The sequence below is a fragment of the Myzus persicae genome, unplaced genomic scaffold, assembly GCF_001856785.1.
Source record: "Myzus persicae strain clone G006 unplaced genomic scaffold, MPER_G0061.0, whole genome shotgun sequence".
In the NCBI taxonomy this organism is placed as follows: domain Eukaryota; kingdom Metazoa; phylum Arthropoda; class Insecta; order Hemiptera; family Aphididae; genus Myzus; species Myzus persicae.
This window is the reverse complement of record NW_019104266.1, coordinates 981,472-1,001,289: the sequence shown is the minus strand read 5'-3', so window position 1 is coordinate 1,001,289 and position 19,818 is coordinate 981,472. Positions and strand designations below refer to the sequence as shown.

Sequence of the window (19,818 nt, the reverse complement as noted above, 5' to 3'; positions counted from 1 at the left end):
CACCCTGTGCACTTGTTAAATTGTAGAGTAGGCAGAGAAGAATCCAAATTGAGGATCAGGTGAAATAGAATTTCAGGAAATACATGGTAAAATATTATTCAGGAGAAGTTTTTTCGCAAAATACGATAATAGACTTATAGGACAGAGGGAAGGTACTATTTCAGGCGGTTTATGAAACTAATCTTAGAGACTTAAGTTTAAAACAATAGTCGATAATTTCCAAAGTAAGAAAGTAGGAAAGTATTTAAGTAGCATACATATGAGTTGGGTAGATTAATTGGTTTTTTTATTAGGGACATATAAGTAACTTAATCAGTTATAAGATCAAAAGTAGAGGATTTATTTTGAGGGTACTCATCAATAACATGTTTAATTTCGCTCAGTGCAAAGTGTTTTACTAGACGAGAAACCAAAAAGTTAAGATAATTAAGAGACTGTCATATCTTGGAGAGAGTTTATTACAAAACTTTCAAAATTCAATGATTTCTATTTGGCCGACATTTTTTTAAGAATATTAGCTAGCTTATTATAATTATGTTTGTGTGGATAAAGACTATTACTTCGTATAAGAGCTCAGACTCTACATTTATCCAAATGTCAAATTTAAAGGATGCTAATTTATCTGTGAGCTATCTTAGATGGGTAAAATAGAAGTAATGTACATTTTAGTACCCAAAATGCCAACATTTAAGGTAGGTTGGTATTATCAAGTACATTTAGAGCGCAACTTAAACAAAGTGCATGTACCGGATAGAGACTATCACGGAACTAAATTGGTGCAATATATATAATTAACAATTAAGTAATTATTATTAAGGTATTTTTTAATTAATTCATCAAAAAATTAATTAATTTCTTTCTCTAGATGATTTATATATTATTGATTTTCAAGTTATTTTAGCTTTTTTAATCTGATAGTAATAGTTGATTCCATATCTAATAACTCCGACTATTCTTCAGTTTTTAATTATCATTGATATGAAAACATTTTAACGTAAATGTTGACAATGTTTATGAGTAATAGTTGTTATCCATAGTTGAAAACTTAATACTACCTACTTACAGTTTTTTTCATTGTAATCTATATCGTACCGAATGTTTTTATAATTCATATTTTATCCTCTCGAGTCTTGTACATAAAATTTAATTAAAAATACCTTTATGTTTTTGATCTAAGTAACTGACGGGGTGGATACTTTAGTCGAATAATTTTACCATTACAACAAATCATTAGTCATAAATCATTACTCATTACTTATTACAGTCTGTGGGCTTAAATAATATCAGTTCTTGTACTCCTATATGTTGACATTATAATATAATTAATTGTTAAAAAATCACAACAATATTACCCTGTTATCATAATAAAGTTTTCCTTTTGAGCTGCACCTTTTTCGTTAAAGACTTAATATTTTTTTTTCTTGATATTCTAATATAACGTTCAGTATTCTGTAATCAGTAATACCTAGTAGGTCTCTATACTATAATATTATTGTAAATTATATATCTTAATAGATCGTATCTTAAGGACGTCGTGCCCGCATGTGTTGTCTCTGTCTCACACAAGTACGACATTGCGAATTTTCGTTCACCGGATTCAATATTTTGCTATTAGTTTTGATATAAGAGTGAATTATCATATTATACAATTTAAAGGTAAGATTATTATCTAGGGCCCAAAGTAGGGTTTTTTGATATTATTTTTTTTAAGTAAGTTGTGACCTTTTTGAAACTGTACATTTTAAAATGATCATAAGTTACTTAAAAATAATATCAATAAAATCCTACTTTGGGCCCTAGATAATAATCTTACCTTTAAATTGTATTATGAATCAATTTACTTTTATGTCAAAACTTACAGCACACTATTGAATCTAGTGAACGAAAATTAGCTATATTGTTTCTGTGTAAGATTTAGGAGACAATGCGGGTACCGCGTCCTCTTAAAGAAAAATAATGTCATGACTAGTTACTAGGTGTATTATGGTTAGTTCAGGTTACCACAATCATTGTTGATTTTTTATAAAATTCTCTAAAAACTACCCAACATTTAAACAATAAATGAAAGAAATTCAAGATGTCTAAATAATTATATTTTATACTAACATACTACTTAATGAATGTATAAGGTTAAAACATTGTGATGTTCATTCAAAAATAATTGTCTTTCTTTTTAATTTCCTTTCTATTATTATTAGTTATTAGTACTTATTACATACCATTTTTTCAACTCAGAAACGTTACACACGATGATTAGCAGTACACGGAACGGATAATAAAAATTGTTTTTTTACTTAACATCAATAATATACACATTACACATTCAGTAAACCATGTACACCAGGACCAGGTCAATTGAGATTATACTTAGGATGGACGAGAACATCATAGCTAGTTTGATCGAAACGTAATGCATTATATAATTTTTCCAAAACACAATGTATGTATATACATTATACATACACAAGGCATCCACAAGACGCCTTAGGAGGGGCATCTTATAGTAGGAGAAAAAAGAAAAAAAATTTTTATGAAAAAATTGTTTAACTATTGTTCTTTACTGTATTATGTATATTGTATCAAATATCAATACAAACTGTAAGACTTTACCATAGTACGTGACGTTCGGACACATGTTTCATCTGTCGCGATTTATTGCATGCACATTTGTCAATCTGCACGTGATAGTTCATTGAATGGGTACGAATAAGTTAAAATACATATTATTTGGAACGAAATAACGAAAAATTAATATAAAGGATACCCTGATAATAGATGATAATAATTCTAAAGGTTTTTGTGGTAATAATTATTGAATAAAAATAAAGTAATTGATTTTATTGAAAATATTGGACTATAGAAATCAATAGACTAATAATATAGAAATTTATGATTATACAACTTACCCAATTTGTTGACTACAAAAGATGCCTGGCTTTTAAATAAATTGTATGATTAACCATGATGATAATACCATCATATTTATTGGTTAAAGATCCACAACTATAGACCAGAATTGATTTAGTATTTTAGTCTATAAAACTAAACTTGGAAACTTAATTTAAATTATTTATATCTTATATAATGTATGTATAATAAATAGTACGCTTTAGATACCAATGAATTATGATACAATGATAGACAATCACATTTATAACATTCTGTATGGCATAATAAAGCCTAATTGATGTTGTTTTTTTGGGAGGGGGACAAAACATAAAATTATTTTTTACTCATTGTGGCTAAAATAATATTGTGGGAGGAGGTCCTCCCTCAAATAATTTACCAATAATAAATCTATACAATATGTTAACATTAATTAATAGTCATAGAAGTATTATATAATTTTAAAATTAGTAAGAATACATAAAGTACGTACCTATCATCCGTATTATAATGAATAAAACAATATGTGTATCTATATGTGTATTTATACTCAAAGAGAAAGATTAACTGGTTTAAAGGATGTTTTTCTTTTAAACTTAACAAGTTAGTTAATGTTCTAATGAAACTACTAACTTAATTGGAATATTAGATTAATTTACATTGTAAATATTTAGCTTTTTTCAATCAATTTGAATAATATAGTGAAAGTTAAATTAAAAACATGTGTCTACACCAATAAGTAGGTAAATGTGGTAAAGTTATAAAATAAATAATCATAATAAGTAGAGTCAGAATTGAATGCATTTATGAAGTACTAAATATACATGCACTTATGAGCTTACAATAGTAAAAATATTCCCTTTTATTTTATTATTTTATTTTCAGAATTGTCATGAATACATGTAACAAATATTCTACTAAACATTTTTATATTTTATAATATTTACTAAATATTTATTAATAGAAACAGGAAATCCGAAATTGTAAACATTTCAACTAGGGATTTGAAAAACACTATACAATAATACCAAGTAAAATCTCTCAAAATAAGTATATACATTTTAAAGTTTTTTTTTATCATCAAATTTTCAAACTGTGTTATAAACATATAATTATCAAATATGCTCTAAAAAAAGTAGCATCACTAATATGCAAAAATATTCACTATGAACGTTTAGTATTTTTTTAGTAGTGTCGTGAAATTAATTTCAAGCTTACTTAGCAAAAAATCTAATAGACCAAAAAAACATGCAAATGCAACAATTTCTGAGCCCTACTAATAATAGTAATGTACTAAATGTACGACCTGAGTCGTAATTTAAAAAAATGAGTTAGATTTATTTTTAACTGAGTTAAGTTATTATTTTTTATTGAGTTTATACTTTTAAAGTTATAACTCAACGCAGTTATGTGAAGTTCACTTAACTCAAGTTAAATTCCTTCCTTTAATGTATTCATGTAAATGGCTTAAGTGCATAATGGTTTTTTTTTTAAATATGTCGTAATATGAACAGACCCGTGAGCATAGGATTGAATACCCCTCAAATGATTTTTTATTAACTCATGTCACAAAAATAAATATTATGACAATTTTTTTAATCGATCCATCTCATCTACTTTTCTGAGTGAATCCCCACTCTACCTCTTGAATAAATCTTGCTGCACACTCCCTGCATATAAATTACTTTAAACGATATCTTTTCCTCCACTATAAAATATCGAGGCAACTGCACCCTTGCTCCGTAAAATTGCCTAGGTAGGTATATGGTATAACAAATAGCTTATTACATCTGATAATCAAACAGTACGAAGGTATTTAAATAAAATAAAAATATAGGTACTATTTCGTTAGAGAATTAAATTTAGGTAAATTCAGAGAAAAAACGTAAGTATACGATTTTGTACCTACTTGTACACAATAAAATATGGTTAAACTCACAATTGCTATTAAAACAGTTTATTTCAAAATACATCACACTACCTATTGTTTGTTGCTATAAAAATGACTATAATCTAATTCAAATTTAATGTTTAATACATTTTTGGGCATTAGAACTTTTAATTTTTTTTGTCGTTCATATTTATTTTTATATTTGCGTTACATATATTTTACGTACATAGTTCTTATTTTAGTTCATGTTTGACTATTTTCTAGTATATACAAGCCCATGCTATATAATGATGATGCATTGACATATTTCAAGCGCGTAAAATAAATTGTATTCTATTATGATCTAACACAAGTAATAATTACTCAATTATTGATAAATTATATGAAGAATGATTTAAATAAAGAATGGTTCATATGGACTGGTTTACTCACCACGCTGGGAGGAGGAGATTAAGATAAATAATTTGACTAATTTGTAATTTATGTCTAACGTCTACAATTTTTATTCATAAAATATGTTTTTCAGATTCTAAATATTTTAAGAAAAAAAATGTTTTTAGATGTCATTGATAAATAAATAAATGTATATACCTATACGGCAATACATAATTGTTTGTAAAAATAATATTACTTGACAGATTTTTTTCATTAAGAAATAATGACTCGTTCACAAGGTAGTAATTATCTAAAGTACTAAAGTATATAAGAGTTTCAATTACTTTTCAATTACTCGCACATTATTAATAATTAACACTACGCAGCAATACAACTCCATTCTGTTTAAATTAATTGTTTAATGACGTTCCGACTCGTACATTTTAATAATAATTCATAAGATTTATAGAAAAAGCATAAATGCTAAATTTAAAAAATAATTCCAGTTCTAAATGCAAAAGGACACCTTTTATTTACTAAAAATTACTACAATATTTCCAACCACAACTTTAAATTTGATTTTTTAATATAAATGTATGACAACTAAAAACTTGTGTGATTTGCAACATCTAAGAGACGATATAATATAATGCCTGACCTTACCCAATCATTGTAGTTTACCAAGAATAGCGTTCTCCACAACTCGAAGACACGTATCATGATTCCAATAATATTTTGATTAGGTAAAGTAGGTTAACTAAAATAATATGCCTTTGATTTTTAACATACGATAAAATACAATTAAATAAAGACCATAGTCCACTATTCATTCAAATTTGGAAATTTGGTAACAATATTATCTAAGGTTTGAAGATTTACAAACAAATTATTCAATAACTATAATAACTGTACAAAATTACTTTTTTGTTGAAATTAAACACATAAAAAGTTTTAAAATTATATTACTTTGTATATTTCAATAACATCGACATTCAATTGCTAGGTACTCATATATGTATTAAATTAAATAAATTACTAAAAACAACTAAGCTCAAACATTATTTTTAGCATGCAATAAAAACCTATTTAAAAATTAGTTCAAAACATCCCTCGATATTTAAGTTATAACACAAATTCTAACCAACCGACGAAAAATGTTTGATTTTTTACTGCATTTTACACAGTTTTTATTTTTAATGATTTTTTATATGAATTTTATATTCTGAGTGAAGCTCTGCATTTATTGTACAATGATGTGAGCTATATTTTTGGCGTATGTCTGTACTCCCAAAGACACTTTTTATAGTAAGAAAAATGAATCAATTTTCTACATCAATATTATTTTTGGTATTTAAGTGAATAGAGTTGGCACTTCCCAAGTACAAATCCCCAGTACTTTTTTTAATAATCAAGTAAACAAAAAGGGATAGCCAGAATTTTTAAGCAAAAAATTTTTTTTACAAAATCAATTTTCTTATTTTGTTGTAAATCAAAAACAAAAACCGTAGGTACTTGAAATTCTCACTAAATGTTTATATTAGTATTTTCTATAATATACTGTTATATTAAAAAAAAATATTCAATTTAACTACTTATAGACATAAGACATTTCCGATTTTTTTTAAAAAATGTTTTCTATGAATATTGACAAAAAAATGTGGTCGTGTCAAAACCTTGAAAAATCAGTTTCCCGTAAAAGAAAAATAACGATTTTAAATAATTAGTTAGTAAATTTTAAGAATATAATTATATTGTGGGTATATTAAAAGTACACGACATTTTTAAAATAAATAGATTAACTGTATTATTTTTTAAACCACAAACCTATTCACACCGTTTTACGGTAAGTCGGTTTTGACTCAAAAGTTAATAACTATTAGGTAGGTAATAGGTATACATGATATAAATATATTCTATTACCTTGAATAAATGCAATTTGTGGTAAAAAATGTATTAATAATAGTCAAAAAATGACTATAGGAACGAAATATAACAATATAGTAGCAATATAAATAATATAATCCGTTTAATATTATAAAGATATACCATATTCATCACCCAGATTCGTTTTTCGTACAGTGCTCGAATTTTGAAGGGAGGGGGTAAAGGTGGTTGAAGTCCGCTTCCATTTTCTATACATTTCAGAGCTCCCCTTCAATTAATTAAGCAAGAAACGCTAAAAACGCGTCACTCCTGGAAATGTCTACTTTTGAATGCTGTATATTTAGGATTTTTTTTTATTTCTAGTGAAGTAATGGTTTTTTGTTCCCAGAAAACGGTTATCATCAACGACGGTAGGTACCAATAATACGATAGCGAAATACATAGTTATTGACTTGTCAAACATATTTTATTTTCATAATTTTATTAGGTATAAGAAAAATTAATTACTATTTTACTTGGAAATGGGTTATCGTCGATGACAACCAATGACAGTAAGAAATATATTAGGCTTTAACACAGTATAATGAATAATGATATTATTCTATTTTCATAAATATATTACCCAACGTAATAGCACCAATTTCGCATGGATTCACAGGCAGATACAATTTCACATACTACCTACGAGACACTAAACCATAAAATAAGTGTCTAAATATTATAATGTTGTTATAATATGTTGTGTTAATTATTATTTAATTACAAAATGCACTTGTTTTTCTTTCTACAGTACTTGCCTAAAAATTAAACTAACATTTTTTTTGTTTTCGTAGGTCAGCGAAAAGTAAATTTATTTTATAATAAATTATTATCATTTATTAAGTCGACGATGGTCAACAGCTGACAAATCAGAGAATCATTATTATCTTCTTTAAGTACCTATTGGCAATTTCTCCATAATTCTCTGATTTTTGTTGTTGGTTATAGCTGCAGCTAATATAAATAAAAACAGTGAACGTTCCAAAATGATAATAAACCACTACTATATATATTTCTTAAAATTATTCTAAATGTTTTGAACATTTTAATGAGTAAACAAAATAATATAAGTAAATAGTGGAATGTTTCAAGTTTTTGAGATTAATATTTTTTTTGAATCACAACAAAATAACTTTAACGAAACATTTTTGTTATACGTTTAAATATCCAAAGTCCAAAACATTAAATTCAAAATATTTTTTAAAAAAAACTTTTTTTATTTTTAATATTTTTAAATTCCTGTAACACAAAATAATTTACAACTGTCGTGTATTTGACGAATTTTTGGTCAACATTTGAACCACAAACGATTAAAAATAAATTGAGCATGTGCATATTTTCATTTTTTTTAACTATACTTGCTACTCAATAACTTACGAGAAACTTTTCATTAAATGTATTAAAATAAAAATATTATTAACATAGAAAACTAAACTTCAAAAATCTATAATATCTCAAAAAAAGACATTTAATATTCATATTTTGAGAATTCTATCTTAATAAGAACTTGGTAAAAATTTCAACTCTAAGAATTTATTTCTTAAAATGTATGTACCTATTATAATTTATAACACATTAATAGCTTTAATATTAAAGTTAAAAAATATTAAAACAAAATATATATTGTAGTTGTTTTAAAAAAAATAATATTACTAAAAAATATTAACTATTTACTTAGTGCTTAAATATTTTACTGTGCTAATATGAGACAATGGATTGGTAAGTAGGTAATATAATTGAAACAATTTTACATGTAATGGAGTACTTAATAATACATAATTAAAACATGTTTTTAAATAAACTTTATTAAAATAATTAAAGAAAACATCAAGACATTGGTGAAAAAACATTTTATTTAAATTAAATGCACTAATAAATTAAATAAGAATAATACGTTTAATTGTTTGTAGAGTTTTTTATAGAAAATGATATTAAGTTATCAATAAACTTAACGATAATAATATATTAATTGAAGTGATAATGTGCGTTCATAATATGAGTATCAAATTTAGTATCGCATTATTTTCTAAGGTGGTCATTATGGGAGTAAAGTCTTATCCAGTATTAATTATTATTAATATACTTTTCTACACCTATCTTTTTGCAGCTTATTGATTCATTATAGTTTCATTTATGTGTGTTTTGTAGTATCCAATTATTGTGTATATAGTATAACTAAAATAACTAATAAGCATTAAAGCAGAGCAAACGAACCTAGGAAAAATAATAAATCAAAGTGCATTTATATATTGACAAGTGACAACCTATGGTCATACTTGCAGAAATCTCGTAAATTACACGGTAGTTTGAAAACGTATACAAAACAATATTATTTATGGACTTTTTCTAATGCCCTGTTGCAGTTGTCTCATGTCCTTGTCGTATCTGGTATATGTGAGTGTTCGCCAAACACTGCTTATTAGTGAATATTTTCCCAAGAATGTAACATTTAAAACACGCGAAATCTTTTCGAAATTCGGAAACCCGAAACCCCATACATCTGCCCATTAACCGTGACCAGATGTGCTCTAACACGGAACCCCACAACCCAGTTTAATAACGCTCAAAAGGCACGACGGTCATTATTCTCTTGAAATAGTATTAATTTTACTTTTTTCTTAAAATGACTATCAAATCCATTATCCAATCTAAAATATATTTTATAACTACACATTACATAAACAACTTATTATATATATATTATTATATGATTTATCATCTATATATTTACTTCAGAAAATACATTATATCAATTACCTATGTCATATTACTCGTATGTGATATATTTATACTACATGAGATTTAACTATAAATAGTGTTTAATGTTTCAACATAAAATTAATTACTTTTTTAAACTTTTTCAATTTTTTCAAAAAAGTTTTTAATGAGTACTGAATGAATTAAAAATATTTGCTTGAATTGTGACTATATCAAAATTAGTTAATCAAATACTGTAGGTAACACTTGAATTCAACACGACGAATGCTATACGCCTAATGAATAATAAACTGGAACTTATTGTAACTTGAACCGTTATACCCACCTACTGAGTATCCTAGATATTTCATTAATGTTTCTATATTATATTATTAATTTTAAATTAATTCATGTTTATTTAAATTATTTATCATATTCTATTACAACTCTAGTACTCTAAATTCATGACAAGATGTTCTCAATAAACTATAAGTGTACAATTTTTGAGTACCTAATATACTTTGTTCCATATTGCAATAAAACAGTTTACCCCTTCCATCTTGTTGTTATATTTTTTGCACGTACTTTTTGCAATTTGGCTAGTCGTTGACCTCGACCACTCGAAATTAATTCACACAGCCTGTCCCTACGGTGTACACCATTGAAGAGGTCAAAACTCGAAGTTGCCAGCTCCCTCGTATTTATTTTTAATTTTGATGGACGAAAAATAATCATTGAGTATATAACAGGAAAATACATGATTATAGTCTTTGAATAAGTAACCAAGAACAACATTATATTCAAATTATTCAGTGTTGGGATAGGACACTCATTGTACGGAGTAGGAACTAGGAAGATACCTATAGGGTATGATTGTATAAATAATGATAACATAATAATGACTATGGTTAGTTTTTACAGGTTCTTTGAATTCCTACAACATTTAAAATTTTAAACAATATTTTGTATTCCTAATGTAACTGCTATAATAATATAAGGTGTAATTCATCAAAAGCGTACGTATAATATTATAATATTGTAGTAGTCACAGTTTTGACAGGAGATTAAATATAATCAACCGGAAATGGAAGTATTGTTAATGAGAACCAGACGCCTTACCTAAACCATTAAAAGAAATTCACTGACTCCACAAAAAAAATTTGCATCTGCTTCAGAATAATAATGAATACACCGGCATACAATGAATCAACTAGAATTATACGAGGCATGGGTCTATATTTTTGTGAATATAGTTGTTAAATGTTATAGTTTTAATTAATTTAAATTTATAGATACCCATACTAATATCAAACTTGTTAAAAATATTTTTTCCATTTTTCAAATAGGCAATCGTATATTAATTATTTAAATTATCAATAGTCATGATGGAACACTATTCATATTAACGCCAAAACATATGTGACAAATTAATTGTGAATAATATTTAAATGACAACTACATACTTAACAAACGGATTATATGATAATAATGTGCATAAAAACAATAACATTTTTGTAATTATTCATAGAGGCTTACTTATTAAATATTATCATATTATATGTTCTAACATATTTCCCCCCAGCGTTTAATGTTAAAATAATATTACAGACGTTAAATATTCAAATTTTCTTATGAAAGCGTTGGTAAATACATCATATTACACTAGAATTTTATAACAAAAAAACTACCATTCACATATTATTATCATAGAAATACCGTTAATATAAGAAACAGAATAAAACGAGAGCAATGACCTCGTTTCGGGATCTCACTGTTTAATTTACATAACACGTGTTAATCAACCACTATTGTAATGTCCATAGATGATTTTCAATATACGTAGGTATACCAAATTCAATTTAAACATGTTAAATCATTTGCAAAACAATATTGCAATACGCTTTTACCATCAAATCAAACAATTCACTCATACACAAATCCTAACCAAAAATGTTCATTTCTATAGGTATTTAATGCATTATGCAAGTATAAACATATTGTCATTTTATGCTAATGTAATCGTGTGATAATCAAACATAAGATCAATCTTTAGATCATATAAAAAAAAATTCGATAATATTGTATGACAATTAATAATTGCATCATTTGTCAGCTATATTTCATTGAACAACTAAATACTAGATACGTAAATAACAATTAAATCAATGGAAAAATCTGCAATTTTACTGCACTAAACTGGTTTAATTCCATTAATTTTCAGTATGTATCGTACATTAGTCTGATATTTGATTTTTTAAAGTCATACAAATTTAAAAGCAATAAGTTACAATTTAAATAAAATTAATAAAATACTAAAGGTAAAACATGACATCTATATCACTGTTTAAAAATTTAAAAATTAGTTTAAAAAAATTATCAATTACGCCGTTTGTTATGATTATACATATAAAAACCTAGGTACATGAAAATACTACGTTAACAATGAGTATAATTGCAAACACGAAGAAAAAATGAATGAGTGAATAAATGAGTATAATCAAAAATTAAAAATCGAAAAGAACAAATTAAATATAATATAATTTATTTCATGGTCAATAAAAAGCATTCAACGGTTAATATTTGAAATTAAATTTCATTAAAAAAAAAATAGTGCAATGAATTATACTTCAACACTGACACGCTAAAAATAAATGTTTACAAACAAGCTTACAATTTGTATGTAGGTATTACTCTGATTGGTTCCTATTGTATAGTTTTGATTTATTATCATTTACCACATTCTAATAAAAAAAGTCTAAATACATTAAAAATAATATTATATTGAATTCTTAAAATTACTTCCTAAAGACACAGTTTCAAGAAATTATGCTTTATAAAATATATATGGTACCTATATATTATATTATCTCACATTCTAATGTTATTACTATAACACCACATTTCAACGTAGAGAAGACCCTAAAACGCTATCCCATCCCAGTTCAACTTGATGTGTAAAAATATTGTTTTGTATCCCTGCTATAGTCGAAGCCTGCAGAATAATACAAGGGTAATTTCTTTTGAAATCCATATTACACAACCCCTAAACAAAAAAATATGACGGTTAAACTAATGACTACTGTGTTGTGATAGTGAAATACCGTTTTATCAAAATGATTGTTCGCCTTAGGATTACCTACTTATTTTTTTTAGTAATTTGATGGCACACGACAACATAATATATTACAGGGATAGTTTTTACACTGCACTATCAGACCAGTAGCATTTTTGGATCTTTTCTTTCCTTTTATTATTTTTTTTTTATCCTTCACCTGGTTTTTTTCATTTTGGCAGTTCATCAAAATATCATCGCTACAATGAAGAAACTTGAACGGCATTATTATTGTTATTATATTGTGTTAGATATATATACCTACGTCCGGATTTTATTTTTACCTCTCACTCTTTCACTCTCTCTCTACCTACAAGCATCATCAAAAGAAAAACATCTGGTACACGTCGCATTGTTGTGGATTTTTGCACTACCTGCAGATCACGTACGTTAGCTTAAAACTCGTGAGCGAACGTGCCCCTCACGGATAACGTCGCTGGTGGCCCCCTGTAGCCCTCCGTAATAGTTAAAATGGGGGGAGGGGACGATCGTAGGTTGGATACAGTTCGAGTCGGTCCGGTCGTGTTGACCTTTCGCAATAGACATACGAATACTCGAAATTTATCTAAGCCCAAATACCCAAAATATACGGCTGACCTAATCCAGAGTTCCTAATACTTATAATATTTTTTTTGGTTGCAAGGGTTATTGAAGTGCAAAATCGAGCATGAACCAGTTTTTATGCTACCAACTGTTTGAACAACTGATTTTATTGAAATATATTACCTACGTTTTAACAAAATATCTTATAATTATTATGATCTAATCGTCAAGAAAATATAAAGAAATTATTTTCGTCAATTAAAAGCGTTAACCGTCATATTTATTTTATAATCATTTAAATAAAATAAAAAGTCTAAATCTACGTACGTTGTGCTCACTCATCGTTATAATAACGTATAGTATTCAACAGTTATTCGTGAATCGAAAATTAGGAATTATACTATTGCTACTATTTTATCGCAATATAATTTACCTACAACTTGCTATTAATATAAATATTGTTTAAAAGTCTTCAATTTTAAGTATCCAGTTATTAGAGTTGTACAGAAAAATATAATTAAAAATCGATTAAATACCTATTATTAAATAATTGTACACATACCAATTATTAAATTACACTTCAATTAGTTATTCAATCAATCATTTTTTCTCGTAACATCTTAATTTACTTTTAAATTTGATCAATAGTTACACTAATTTAATTAACTTGTGACAATAGAAAGCAAATAGTATTGATTAAACTACTACGACAAAAATAATATTAATACTTACAGTTAAAATTGAGTTAACGAAGAGGTATCCAGGATTAAACTTGACCACCTGTACGGTATAGGACAAACTGATATATTATAAATTAAACAATTTAACACGGACCCGTGTTGAAATTGCCGAGTTCGGGGGGTTGTACTCGAAGGTGAAACAAAAATCTCTGGTTGGTCGGTCAGTCTGTGGTTACTGTCACTGTCAAAATAAAAACTCCACCAAACGCTCCCACTCTCTTTAAACCCGAACCGATCACCGTCCCTTCCACCGGTGAACAAACTGTGTTTTTTCCATTTTTTTACCCTTCGGGATTGCAGGTAAAAAAAAAGTAATAAACAATATATACCTATATAAAATACGTATTAGTAACAATATGAAAAAAAAAACAACAAAACACAAAAAAAAATATAGAAGAGAGTATAGATGGAAAAAACCCGACAACTATAGGAGGGGGCAAACACATACACACACACACACCAATCGTTTGACGCATTTAATAATGTACACGTTCCTTGGATAGGTATTGGATTATTATATGCATTCAGGATTTTATCTGTTCGCGTGCCTGTGTGATCGATGGGATATCATAAAATGTGCGTTACCGTAGATCATTTTTAAACTGAATACATTTATAGCGATAAAATTTTTTTTGTTTGTGCGAACATTTTTTCTTTTTTCATTTTGCATACGTTTTGCACACTAAATGACGCACATTTTTAGCGAGTTGTAAGAACCTAGTAATTTAAATGCATAGCAAAACAAATCAAAGTAATATACATATCTTTTAATACATTGTTCACGACGATACAAATCGTCATAATATATTGTGTTATCCGCTCTAATGATTTAATGCCCAATTATATAGGCACGGTGCGTACAACGAAACTACTTTAATTATATGGATTTCAACATTGTTATATTTTATACCTACAAATTAAGAATTAAATCTATTACTACGTTGTCACACACGCACATGCGGTGAGTAAACATGTATTTAATTACATAAGTTTATAGCTAAATTAATTATATCTATAAAACTAATTATATACATTTTGAACGAGTGTATTGTGTTGCTTCGCTAGAACGGCAGGTACTCAACAATTGTATCATGGATAAATAGTTTAAAAAGTATAAAACATTTACAAAGAATTCGGAGTAATATTATAAAGACATACCTTCTAAAACGAACAAGCAAAGTATATAGATGGTATTACCTATGGTAAGTGAATGAATAATTCGAGCTTACCTATTTAGGTAATTACAGAAATAATTACTTATTACAGAAATCATTTTACTTCACTGACTTGAACTACACTAAACTAGTAAACTGACTAGTTGACTAGTGACTAAACTAAAATATATAATATGACTGAATAGCAATTCAAATAATAATATATTATAATAAACTAGAGACAAAATCCTTCCAAAATTAAAATTACGTTCAAATAATTTACAATATAGTAATATACACTTACAGTAAGAGTGGTAGAATTATTTACACAAGCCCGCATTACTGCGATCCCGCATAATACCTACGCGGTTTGGTTTCTGGCAGTCCTTCACATAATATTCCTTTATTTGAACAATGGTTATAGGTACGACATGATATTATACAAATGCATAATAATTGTATCTTTGTAATTAAATGTTGTCATGGAATATTTTTGTCCGGCATATTTTTGCACGATTATTACTTGTTAATTGTTATCGCAACTTTTATAATAAAGGTTAACATTATTTTTGTATTACATTTACGCGGGATATTTTTTCATGGAGTAATAACATTTTGTGGAGGTATTTTGGTTTTGTCGGCGATATTTTGACGTGTCACACTGTCACCTCAGTAAATAATAAATATATCACTACTGTGATATTATATTACAATGTATTTTGAAGATTTGCTTTTTCAATGAATTCAATGGTAGCTGCAAGTGAAGATGTGTTGTCGTGTTGTGGTCATGGGATTTCTGATAACTGTACGTTTTGCGATAATTTTGTAATCTGCATATTATGTACTGTATTCTGTCATTATGTGTGATCGAAAGATGGGCATATGTAAATGTAATTTTTATTCATTAGATTGGTTGTGAGAAATTTGGGTGTTTCCACGTTTAAGTGATACGGAACCGAGGTGCCGGAGTCTTGTTAGTCGTCAGTATAAACTCCGAACTACCTGGTAGCGATAAGTCTATTTTAAATTAGATAGCCAGATAGGTCATAGGTACATACTATCAATATATTATAACAAACTGCCGTTATCAGAGATGTTTTATTTTAGAACTATATTTGAATAGTATATTATTATAGTTGAAAATTTCGTCGAATTCCAAAACAAGTCCACGCCTATTTCATTTCTATACGCCAAAAAAAATTCTAGGTATATTTGTCATCAGAAAAACTACAAAATATGTTTTAATTTAATACTAATTTTTCTTTAATTTAATTTATTTGTACTCATTTATTTTGATTAATTATATTTTTTGTATTAATGAAAATACAAGTAACAAATATTTATGTTGTTTATTGTTTTGAAACAACTAATAATATTCATGACCAGTAAATAAGCTATGATTACAATAAAGTTTTTCTAATTAATTTCAAAACCATACAAATGTTTTGTAAAAATGACCGTGTGTACTAGTGCTGAGCACCAAATCCGGATCAATCCATATCCGGATTACCGATCCGGATTGAAACAAAAGCAACAATCCGTTTACTCCTGATTAAAATACTCAATCCGGATTATGATATAAATCCGGTTTATTATATAAAAATTAAATTTAAAATTTAACTGAATATAAATAACACTAATATAAACATTTGATGAAAATTTCTTAGGGTACATACAACATACTACATATTATTTTTGCTTTTTTTTATTTCATTAGGTACTATTTTTTTTTTTTAATTTTGTTACAAGTTGTAGGATACAACTTTGAAGTTGGGTTTGGGACCACCAAATAATATTGATTAAAAACCCATGTTACATATTATCTATATTACAAGATGAGACGTACATATACTTTTTAAAAATAACTATTGAAAAATGAAAAAAAATATTAATTGATTAGAAAAATCAATAAAATAAACTTAAATACCTTTGACTTTTTATTTCAAAACTACATGGCGTTATACTTGGCTATGAATCGCATACATATACGCACATAAAAATTCCTTTTTTATTAATAAAAATAGTAAATTCTAAATGCCAACTTACTACTTTCTGAATCCTAGCTCCTACTGCATAGGTAGTAGTAATAATAAATTGTGAAAAACTTGAAACCCTGGTGTATTTGCTATTAGGGGTCTTAGAACATTGAGTCGATTTTCCATAGATCTGAGATCGTAATTCGTATTATTTAGGTTGATAACAATGAAAAAATAGCTGAATATCACAAAAACAATGAAGCCGGATTGGATCCGAAATCCGAATCCAACGGATTGGATCCGTGAATCCGGATAAAACGGATTGATCCGAAATTCGGATTAAATAATTGTAATCCGTAATCCGGATTGATCAAAATAATGCTCTGCACTAGTGTGTACTCAATATGGTTAACCCTCATATTATATTATCGTCGTTTTACAAACGTACAATATATCAAATTTTCGATTATTGTTAGCTTTATTATTAGAGTGAATCGACCTATATCATTGAACTTACAAGTAAGAATACTATATATGGTTAGTGCATTCGGTTTTTTAAGTTATTAAAATCTGTATGTGAATTATGAAAATGTTTATATTGTATCTAATAATTTAATATCTTAAATCCTTGTATGACTCACCAAAAATGTATACATCGTAAAATTGAAGCTAACTTAATAACGGTTACAACACAAACATGTGTGGCTAGTGGACTCCTAGTCCTAAGTGATTTTTGCTTTACTCCCTCAAAATAAAAGAACGTGTTCCTAAAGCTTATACTATACCAAATTTTACCATAACATTACTTATTAGCCATTAGGTATTTTATTGTGAAAGTATTATAATAAATTAAATAGGATTATATTCAGATAAAATGAATGTAATGACTGACGAATAATACGAATCTGACATTTGTGCATTTCATTCGATGTAACGTTATGACTTCACGAGTATCTAAATGAAATCGAAATTCAAAATGAATTATTAACATTGATCAGGAAACCAAATGCAAAACTATAATTTTGCATAAATCGATATTTCGTAACTTCATTCAAATTTATAAAATATCTTGATCTCATATTCATTGTGATTTAAACAGAGATATAAAAACGCTGTGTTCTCTTGTGCAACACGTTTTTTTTTTTATTTTATGTACAAGAAAATAACATTAGTTTATTTCGAATTCAACATGGAAAAATTCAAGCTGTTAAAACTACATTCATATAAGTATATAACGGATTACGGAACATTATTATAGTCTCATTTAAAGTAGTACAATTTATTGAAATATTATACACTTCGTCCTACTACCAAATGTCCAATACTTCAGCAGTACGGCTCAATTCACAATTGTCCCACAGAATAATTCTGTGATTGTACTTCCTAGTTCCTATTATATGATATATTATATTATTAATTAATAAAATACATACAAAATACAAACTGAGTATGGAATTTCGTTATTCACTTTCATTGTATTTTAATAAAACAAATTGATTTGTTATAATTAATATGCAATAATAATAACGTTTACTAGCGGCTTCTATAATAAAAAAAATAACGTTATTCTTCTGACACTTGGCCAAAAGATAAGAACTAATAATAAACAATTTAAAAGATTAGGTATTTGCTATTTAGCTGATATCCGTATAGGTGCTTCCTGTTATCCTGTATAATATGAATATTATATTTATATGTCAAGTAAAGTGATTTTTTAATTTTATATTATATTATAATGTCCATAGTGAGGTTTTTGTACTTTTCTATGGACTATGGTTAACCTTACTATTAAAACATAAATCGTAAAATATGTGCATATCACCAATTTAGCCACACGAGTGAGGTTAGGTTAGTTAGGTTAAGTAAATTATAAGCTAACAAAAATCGTTAAAAATTAATTTGATTTGTAATTTTCTCATTTTAAAACTTTTCTAGGTATGAATAATTATAATTTGTTTTGCATTTTAGTAGTCAACCAAAAATTATAAAAAATACACTTAGACTATATAATAATTTTGCCGATAGTATATTCAAATTATATATTATATTATTATACGGGTCTGTCAATTTTTAAAGGGAGACTATAGCGACATTAGCGTCATTAGGTACGGTCAGGCAAGCATAATATAATATAACTATAATATGTATTATGTACTTACATCATAATCGTTCACTTGACTCCGTGTTAGGTATTGACATATCCTCTTATTGCTGCAGGTAATCAATGTAATTGCTTCACCTCTGGATTATTTGTATAATATTCAAATTCGATTATTGAATTATTATAAATTAGGTAAAATATTATGTACATACTAGGTACATGTTTATTTGTACATAGACATAATATAGAAAGTTTTTTTGAAGAGGAGACATTAAATGACATTTTATTTTTAATGACCAACTAATTTATGATCCTATCCTTTGTATCCTTGAAAATGTTTTCAGAACTTTAGACAAAAAGTATGGTAAATACAATAAAAATCTAACATCTCGTATGATAGGAACTTTATTTAGAAGGAGT

At 26.9% G+C, this 19,818-nt stretch overlaps 1 protein-coding gene across 5 annotated transcripts in view; it reads right to left on the bottom strand.

The window, feature by feature from the left end:
* The window catches only part of LOC111040629 (growth/differentiation factor 8-like), a 45,452-nt gene extending 25,975 nt beyond the window's left edge, over positions 1-19,477 (bottom strand). Inside the window, exon 1 of one of the 5 annotated variants that reach the window (XM_022324596.1) lies at positions 19,457-19,477. The gene's annotated coding sequence lies outside the window, so the exon portion shown is untranslated. Of the gene's footprint in view, positions 1-2,219; positions 2,393-14,159; positions 14,435-15,325; positions 15,395-19,456 lie in introns of those variants that run through there. The other 4 variants (XM_022324595.1, XM_022324591.1, XM_022324597.1 and 1 more) reach the window with 4 other exon arrangements.
* Positions 19,478-19,818: the final 341 nt, after the last annotated feature.